Below are 8,547 nucleotides of genomic sequence, written 5' to 3'. Positions count from 1 at the left end.
TTTTAAACATTTTAGGCAAGATTTATAATGACTCGAAATTGCGAGTTAGATACATAGACGTTTTAAATATTTTAGGCAACTCTACATAATATATACCATTCACTCGATCAAACGCAATGTTAGTGCTCCATCGTTAGTTGGGTTGGCCATCTCGGTAGTAGTGCTACCCAAAAAAAAAAAAAAAAAAAAAATAGGTGTCCTATCGGTAAAGTGAATGAACAACAAACACCCAAAGAAGTAGATACGTCCTATACCAAATTCAAGCGAGATGGCCACCAGACGTGATCGTCGAATGATGTGGATAAAATTATTTCTAATGTGAATGTTCACGTCATACTTAAACCTATCAAAATGAATTATAAACTCAATTATTAACTCATATGGATGTTAAGTGGAAAAGCTATATTGAAAAAATGGGTCATAAATAGATTTGAAGACAATTGGGATGTTAATGGATCATAAATATATTTACAACTTACTTAAATCCAACCGACATTTACACTATCTCTACATTCTATCTCACCTTCACTTACTCCGTGCTCTCAACTATGAAAAAAAGTATAAAAGAAGTTTTAAATTTATTGCATTAGTACAAATTCAATATTAAACATTTCAAATGGACCAATTGAGTTATAAACATTTTCACATTAGTATAAATTTAATTAATTTATCCAATTTAGACCAAAATTACTGATATGCACCCTAGTGGTCCCATATGGCGTGATCGATGCTAGTGAATTTTTTTATATTTTTTAGTATTTTTTTTTTCATTTTTCTCTTTTCTTTCCTTTTCTTTTTTCTTTTTCTACATCCTTTGCCTAGTGAGGTTGCCAACCATAGGCTAGTTTGGGCAAGGGCCTCTATGCCCCCACCTATGGGCAATGAGGGCACAAAGGCCCTCGCCGGCCAACAGGCAAGGGTTTTGGCCCTTGCTTGGATTTGGGCGAGGGTCAATGCACTCGCCTATGGTCAGCGATGGTCACAATATACTGAAAAAATAAAAGAAAAAAATTGAAAAAAAATTAAATTATAAAATTTATTCAGGTCAATGCCAATTGTGTCACATATTCACGTTAATAATTTCTGGCCTAAATTGGCCGTATAGACAGAATTAGTACCAATGCGAAAAGGTTTATAACTAAATTGATCCAATTAAAATATTTAATACTAAGTTGGTACCAGTGTAATAAGTTTAAGACTTTTTCGGTACATTTCCCTCAACTATGATTTTTTTGTAAATTGGGTTAAATATGAAGGTTTTTAGCAATATGAGCCGAATCCACATATGCGTTGAGTTATTGATCACTAGATTAATACTGGGGGCAGGCCAAAATGAACCTATTTGGATTGGGCAATTTATAATCTAACCCAACTCTCTCATTTGACCGGTTTAATCATACTCTAACATTATCGGTATCGAGTAAAAATTTCTACACACGCCTGCATAGGCATTTGCATCATTCTTTTGGAATCATACCTTGCTATTATGTGATGGCAACATCGGCCAAACTTGGATAAAATAAAAGCATAGGGACTCGATTAGAAAAAAAAGTGTGAATGTACATTATTCGAATAGTAGAATTGGGGTATATTTGGCAACCGACCAAATAGTAATCAATTCTATTATTTTGTTCCTGGAAATAGATTTGAAACAGAAATCCATTTAGTAAATTATTTGGTCCTAGAACAAAAATCCATTTTTTGTTCCTAATAATAAATTTGGAATAGAATCAAGAAGTCAAAAAAAGAAAATTCTTTATTCCTAGAAATAATTCCATGATCATGTCTAAGCTTATTTTTCTCTTTGCTTCTTCGTTTCTCCTTATCTCTTCTCCTCTCTTCTTCTTCCCTCAATTGGTCACCAACCACTACCAAGCCGCCGTCGCCGCCGCCGCCGCCGCCGCCCGATGGCCAACAACCTGGCTAGACAAGGTCTCGGGAGCTTGTTGGAGGCTCGCCTAGCCACCACAAGCCTCAATCTTACGAGATCTAGGCAAGGCCGAGCCTTGTCGATGGTGGGCAAGCCTCGCCCAACCATCGCCAAGGCTCGGCCTCGCCAACTAGTCTAGTCTATGAGATCGAGGCTTGCGATGGCTAGACGAGCTCACCGAACCTCGCCCAACCAGCCAACACCATTGTTAGCGATCAGCCACAAAAAATGAGGAAGAAGAAGAGAAAAGAAAAAAGATATAATAAAAGTAGTAAAAATTAAAAGAAACAACAAATTTAAGAGTTCTTCCTAATGCATTTATATTCTAGAAATGCTCATAAATTATTCTTGATGACAAAATAAAAAAGAATCATTTCCAATTGAAAATTGTTCTTGAGAACGAGAATGATTACTAAGCCATGTTTGGTAACACTCTTGGGAACAACTAATTCTATTATTTTGCTCTTTGGAACAAAAAAAGAATAAAAAATCTGTTTGATAAATTTTTGTTCCTAGGAACAAAAAACTATCTTTTTGTTCTTGAGAATATATTTGGAAAGAATTAAGAAGTAGAAAAAAAAATAGTTTCTTGTTCTTAGGAATAAAAATTCTTTTTTTTTTTTTTTTGTTCGCAATGGTGGCCAGTGATCGGTTAGGCAAGGTCTAGCAAGCTTACCAAAGCCTCACCAAGCTAGCCTCACCCAAACCCGACGAGGCCAAGGTTCGCCATGGCCAAGCGAGCATCCGGCGAGCATGTTGGCTCTCACCCCAACCTAGTCGGATCTTGCCTAACGATCGTTGGTCATAACAAGTGGTCAACAACCGGCCACAAAGTAAGAGGGAGAAGAGAGAAAAGGAAAAAAAAAAAGAAGAGAAAATTAATACAAATATAATAAAGATATTAAAAATTAAAAAAATAAGAATCTTATTAAATGCATTTCTATCCTAAAATAGAAATTTTGAATAGTTACCAAGCGCCTTTTTAAAACTCAGAAACTATTTAGAAAAAACAGAATGAACAAAAATTATTTTTGAAAATAAAATAGTTACCAAATGGACCCTTAATGTAGTGGCTAAGGCTGTGTTTGTTTTCGTTTCTTTCTTTTTTTAAACAACTTTTTTTATTTTTTTGTTCCTAGGAACAAAAAATGAACAGAAATGTGTTTGTGTGTGTTTTTTTTCCAAAATTATTTTTTGTTCCTGTTAAACACATCCTGAATGTAAAAACAAGAAATAAAATAAAAAGTTGTTTCTTGTTTTCGAAACAAAATTTAGAAACATTTTCTGTTTCTTTCTTCTTTTTTCTTCTTTTTCTTTGGCTGGTCGCCGGCCTCGGCCGGGCCAACGACCTCACGGAGCGTCATCATAGCCGGGCGAGGCGACCTCGCGCCGGGCCGGGGGAGCTTGATCTCGCCCAAACCGGCGAGGCCGAGCCTCGCCCCACAGCAAGGCTCGACCTCGCCGGGCCGGGCGATCCGCCGTGGCTAGGCGAGGCCACGCCCTTGTCGGCCATGGCCGAGGCCGACAACCACCAAAAGAAGAAAGAAGAAAAAAGAAAAAATAAAATATTAAAAAATAAAATAAATAAAAAAATTATACAAATTTACCAAACGTGTTTGTGTTCATTTTTTATTTCCGAACAAGTTTACCAAACGCGTTTTTTTGTTCAAAAATTGTTTCTCGGAATAGAAACGTTTTTTTTTCTATTTCTATTTCTTGGAATAACTTTTAAACAAAATGTTACCAAACGCGCCCCTAAAAGAAACACCCTTAATAAAATAGTTACCAAACGTCTTACAAAAGCCTTGATTAATGTGGGACCTAATCGGACGCGAAAAGCAAGAGAGAGAACTCGACGGAGAGCTCGCTCGTCGCTCCGCCGAGCGCCCGCCGCCCCTCCCTGGGGCTCCGCCGCCGTCCGGCGCCCGCGCTTGCCTTCGCCCGTCTTTGCCGCGCTCCATCCGCCCTCCGCCGCCGCGCCTCCGCCCCTGCCCTCCACTCGAGTGCTCTCAACCGACGCCGAGCCTCGCTTCTCTCGCTGGAGCCACCAGCGGCTCCGTCGCCGGAGCTCCGAGCATCGTTGCCTTCGTTGCTCCCGCCCCCGGCGCCCGCGCATCCGTCTCCGACCTCTCGCCCTTCGCCGACAATTCGTTGAAGCCCTGTTCTCCGAAGCTCTCTTAAAGGGCATCCGAAGCCCTGTTTTCTGCTGTCAATCGTTGAAGCTAGTTGTTGGACTTGGGGCGCCTGGTAGGCCTCTTCAACCCCCCCTAAGTTTGCCCTGGTAAGTGAACTCCTTGGGCTTCAAATGGCCGAGTTTGGTTAGGGTTTGCTCGCCCTTTCTCTGCAATTCGTTGTTGTTATGGATCCTGGAACTTCTTCGGCCCAAATTGAGGGGGAAAGGGCTGTTCGTAGCCTTCCCGTTCTTGACCATGGCCCCTCCTCTCGTGGCGGTGTTGCTAATGAGAACTTGGGTGATTCTGTTCGGCCCCCTGTTGGTCCAAAGCAGCCTTCTGTTCAAGGCCGTTCCTCTCGTGATCCAGATGGGCCGCGGGGGAGAAGTAGAGGTAGATCAGGTTCGAAGCGACCTCAGCGAGCAATCTCGAGAAGCTCAAACCAGCGCAATTGGGCTAGTGTGGTCTGTGGGCGGCAGTAGCCACCAAAGGCTACGACTTGGAGTTCATTCCTCCAGGTCGATGATGGGCCATCTGGTGGAAATGACAGATGATGATCTGTGCCGCCGACCGAAACTTCAAGAGTGTCTCGTTGATTTTTATCTCGGGCAAAAGAATTCCTTTTAAAGTTACGAAGCAGCTTTCAAAAAGGCGTGGGGCCTAACTTGGTCGAACTAATGGCTGATGGGAAGGGGTTTTTCTATTTCCATATTCGGATTGGGAGTTAGGAGAAAAGTGTTGGAAGGAGGCCTTATTACCGTTTCGAAGGTACCTCTTGTCCGCAACAATGGAGACCGGCCTTGATTTGCGGAAGGACTCCCACCTTACGGTCCCTGTGTGGGTAAGGCTTAAAAACTTACCTCCCGTGTTCTGGTCTTCTCAGGCTATCAGTAAGATTGCAAGTAAGGTTGGTAAACCGCTTTATGTAGACAGAAATACTGATCAAATGAAAGCTCGGGCTTATGCTAGAGTATGTAGAGATTACAAAAAGCCTTCATGTGAGTCCATTGAATTGGTTCACCAAGGCAATTCATGTTTCGTGGAAGTAGAATATGAATGGAGACCCACGGCTTGTGTAGGTTGTGGTGTTTTTGGCCACAAATGCAGTGCTGGTGTTGCCTAGATCTCTACTGCAAATGCTCAACGATCTTTGATCGCTAGACCCCATGCTCCTCAAGATGGGACTTCATCTCCTAACCCTTCATCTCGGCCTGCAGTTCAAGCAAGCTCGCATCCTCGCCCGCTCGTCTTCGGACAAAACGCATGATAACCCCTTGTTTATTAAGAAGCTCTGCTGGACCTATTCCAAACAGAGGAGACCCTCATCTTGGAATGCATAAAATTACAAATCCTACCTGCTGATAAATCTCCAAGCTCTCTCAATTCTACCGCTATGGCCTCGGATGCGAAGGAGCTCAGAGTTGCCTTTGCCTACTGTCTCTTTGCTATCCCTCATACTTCGCCGACCCAGGGGTGGAAGCAAGTAAAAAGAAATAAGAAGGTGGTCCAGAAAAGAGCTGCATCTTTTAGTTTAGCCCTGCCCACTAAAGGAGGGCATTCTTTAAAGCTAAAACTAAAAGGCCCTGCATCTAAGGAAGTTGGTTCTGCTTCATTGTCTCACAAGACTCCTGGAATTTTATCTTCCTCGAAGGCTGTTAAAAGCTCTTCTTTGGCAAAAGCGAAAGTCGTCTCTCCTCATTTGATTCTACCTGATTGTTCGGATGAGATTGGTAACTCCAGCATCCATGCTGTTTCGGACAATGAGGACCTGCTGTCGGTTGGATGCCTTTCTCCGAAAGCTCCTCACAAAAATGTTCCGGTTGAGACACTACAAGATAAGCTCCTGCTTATATGCCCGGATCCTCCTCCTTCCGTGGCTCCTAATCCGACTGTGGGTCGGAAAAGGGCCACCAAGAAGAGGTAATCTTCTCATTCTTCTTTTTAACTATGTATATAGGTGCTTGGAACATAAGAGGCCTCATGAACCCTATCGGGGCGGGCGAAGTTAGAGATTTGTCTCCACCCACAACCGTGCCTTATTGGCCTTATCGAGACTAAAGTCCCCGAAGTTTCTTTTGAATCTATATCCTCCTCCTTTTTGAATGGTTGGAATTGGGTTGCAAATTATGATTTCTCCCCTCGTGGAAGAATTTGGGTGGGCTGGAACCCTGAGTATGTTAGCTATGATATGTTGTTGATCAGTGATCAAGCTGTACATGGTCGACTGACATACTCCCTGACTGGTATGGTTTGTTGCGTGTCTATTGTTTATGGAGAACATTCTTTCGCCGCCGCCTCTTTGGGAGGACTTGCTTCGTATGAATAATCTTATGCAAGATATGCCTTGGTTGGTAGCTGGAGATTTTAATGCCATTAAAGATCCTTCGGACCGGTTTGGTGGCTCCAGCTTATGGATTCCTTATTTTGATGAATTTGGAAACCGCTTAGCTCGATCGAATTGGGTGATCTTAGGTATGTTGGCCTTCGGTTTTACTTGGTCGACCTCTCGCTGGTACTTCTAGAAAAATGAGGAAAATCGATCGCGTTTTGGTTAATTCTAAATGGAATATGGAATTCTCCTTCTCTGAGGCCTCGTTCTTGAATCCGGGCATCTCGGATCACTCGCCCATGGTTGTCAGAGTCCTCAACCCGTTTTTTAAAAGAAGGCCTTTCAAATATTTTAATCTTTGGGCTACACATTCTGACTTCCCTTCCATCGTACAGCAAGCTTGGGATACTCCGGTTGTTGGGGTTGCTATGTTCAAACTAGTATCCAAGCTGAAGGTGCTAAAAAACCGGCTCAAACAACTGAATAGGGAGGAGTTCTCCAATATTTCGGCGAGGACAGCCGAAGCTAGAGAAGCTCTTCGTCTTGCTCAGCTTGATCTCCATCTTGATCCGACCAACTCTGACTTTGCTAATCTTGAGAAGGTGCACCGTAAGCTCTTTGTGAACTTGCGTAGAGATAAGGAATCTTTTTACGTGCAGAAATCAAGAATCCGCATGGCTCAAGGAAGGTGATCGAAATACTAAATTTTTCATAATTCCGTCAAGAGAAGGCAGCTCAGAATAGAATCCTCTCATTAAGGATTCTTCGGGTGCTTTGATCGCTGACCCTTTAGTGGTTCCACTGTGTTTTTGTCTCTTTCTTCGATGATCTCCTATCTCCTCAAACGATGCTATCCAAGCCTTCATTGCAGGACGTTAAAGAGTTCATTCAAGACCTCTCGTCGATTGATCAAGTACTCTCCTTTCTAGACCGGTCTTGGAATCTGAAATTAAAGATACGCTCTTTTCTCTCGCGAAAGGAAAAGCCCTAGGTCCTGATGGCTTTACTGTTGAGTTCTTTAAGACTTGCTGGGGGACTGTTGGCCCGTTGGTGACGGAGGCGGTCTCTGATTTCTTCTCTTCAGGCCGTCTTTTGAGAGAGGTAAATAATACCATTCTTACCTTGGTACCTAAAGTGCCTAATGCTTGTGCTGTGACTGATTTCCGACCTATCGCTTGTTGTAATACTATTTACAAGCTCATCACAAAAATCTTGGCTAATCGCCTAGCCGCCTTGAATGTCTTGAACGATTTGGTTGATTCTTCCTAATGCATTTGTTAAAGGGAGAAGGATTAGGGATAATATACTAATGGCGCAAGAGCTTTTTGCTGGTTTTCATCTAGAACCTTATACTCCCAAGTGCGCAATAAAGGTTGATTTTCAGAAAGCCTTCGATACTGTTGATTGGGACTTTCTTCAAACTACTTTGTTGGCATTTGGCTTTCCTGAACCTCTTACTCAACTCATTATGGTTTGTGTTCGGACCCTGAAATACTCTATTTCTATTAATGGAGAACTGTATGGCTTCTTTCCGGGTGGGAGGGGGCTTCGCCAAGGTGATCCGATGTCCCCCTACCTCTTCACCCTTGTAATGGAGGTTTTCTCTGGAATATTGAATGCAAATTCTGCTCGGAGGGAGTTTAAGTATTATTGGAGATGTAAACAGTCCGTCTTTCTCATCTCTTTTCACCGATGATGTATTCCTCTTCGTCAGTGCGATGGCCTTCCATTACTCTTCGAAAAAGGGCCTCGATCTATTTTCTTCTTTGACCGGGCTCCTTCCGAATAAGAACAAAAGCGAAATCTTTTTATCGGGTGGGGCTCCTTCGCGCGCAACTATATTCTTATGGCATTTGGGTTTCAAGAAGGAAAGCTCCCGTGAAATACTTAGGTGTACCGATCATCTCCTCCGACTTGGGAAAGCAGGTGCGTGGCCTTGATTGTTCGACCATTCTTGCGCAAGGCCAGTCATGGACTCAACGCTTCCTCTCTTTTGCGGGTAGGCTTCAACTTATAAGGTCAGTCCTTCATTCTATTCAAGCGTATTGGTCCAGCGTCTTTACTTTGCCGGTTTTGGTCCTAAATAGTATTGAGAAAATCTTGCGACAATTTCTATG

Source organism: Eucalyptus grandis, chromosome 11, assembly GCF_016545825.1.
Source record: "Eucalyptus grandis isolate ANBG69807.140 chromosome 11, ASM1654582v1, whole genome shotgun sequence".
In the NCBI taxonomy this organism is placed as follows: domain Eukaryota; kingdom Viridiplantae; phylum Streptophyta; class Magnoliopsida; order Myrtales; family Myrtaceae; genus Eucalyptus; species Eucalyptus grandis.
Note: the sequence above shows the minus strand (reverse complement) of the source record.